Source organism: Suricata suricatta, unplaced genomic scaffold (genome assembly GCF_006229205.1).
Source record: "Suricata suricatta isolate VVHF042 unplaced genomic scaffold, meerkat_22Aug2017_6uvM2_HiC HiC_scaffold_49608, whole genome shotgun sequence".
Lineage (NCBI taxonomy): Eukaryota > Metazoa > Chordata > Mammalia > Carnivora > Herpestidae > Suricata > Suricata suricatta.
The window spans coordinates 1-605 of record NW_021897777.1 but is presented as its reverse complement, the minus strand read 5'-3'; the positions used below and the strand labels follow the sequence as shown (position 1 = coordinate 605).

At 64.1% G+C, this 605-nt stretch overlaps 1 pseudogene; it reads right to left on the bottom strand.

The window, feature by feature from the left end:
* Nucleotides 1–6: 6 nt before the first annotated feature.
* LOC115285177 lies at nt 7–597 on the bottom strand (annotated as a pseudogene).
* Nucleotides 598–605: the final 8 nt, after the last annotated feature.

The window sequence follows — 605 nt, the reverse complement described above, 5'->3', positions numbered from 1 at the left end:
TCCGGGGCTCCGGAAACTTCACCGCCTCCTTCCCTCCCCTTCCCGGGGCTTTTGGGGACCAGTTTTCTTGTTGGCACTGGGGTCTCAGACCCCAGCGCGAGGGCAGCACAGATGGTGGCGGTGACACTGCCCTCGGGAGCCCGCCTGGCACTCGGTGTGAGCGGCCTGTCCTCCAAGCCGCCGCCTCCTGCCCTGAGCGCTCACCTGGGCCCCTGTGCTGGGCTCCTGGCCAGGGCGTGTTTCTGGAATCTTCCTTTCTTCTTTTTTAACCAGAACGCTTGTTGTATGACTGACTGTTGAAACGCCTCAGATGCACTGGGTGCCGCAGCCGCCGCCGTCTGGGGTTCAGGTGTGGTTCCTTCACGGAATCGGTGCCTGAGCCCGTGGTCCACAGTGTCAGGGGCCTCCCCCGACCAGTCCCAGGGGTATTTCGGCTTTTCCCCGTCGCCCTCCAGTTACGCTTTCTCTTCCGCTTGGCGGGATGGCCACCTCTGCCACAGGTCGACTTCTGCAGGGGGTCGGCCTTCACGCCACAGCGGCGGCACACGTGTGCGTCTCGTTGCGACGCTTTCCAAGCGGTGCCGTCCCCTTGGTCCTCGTGCTTC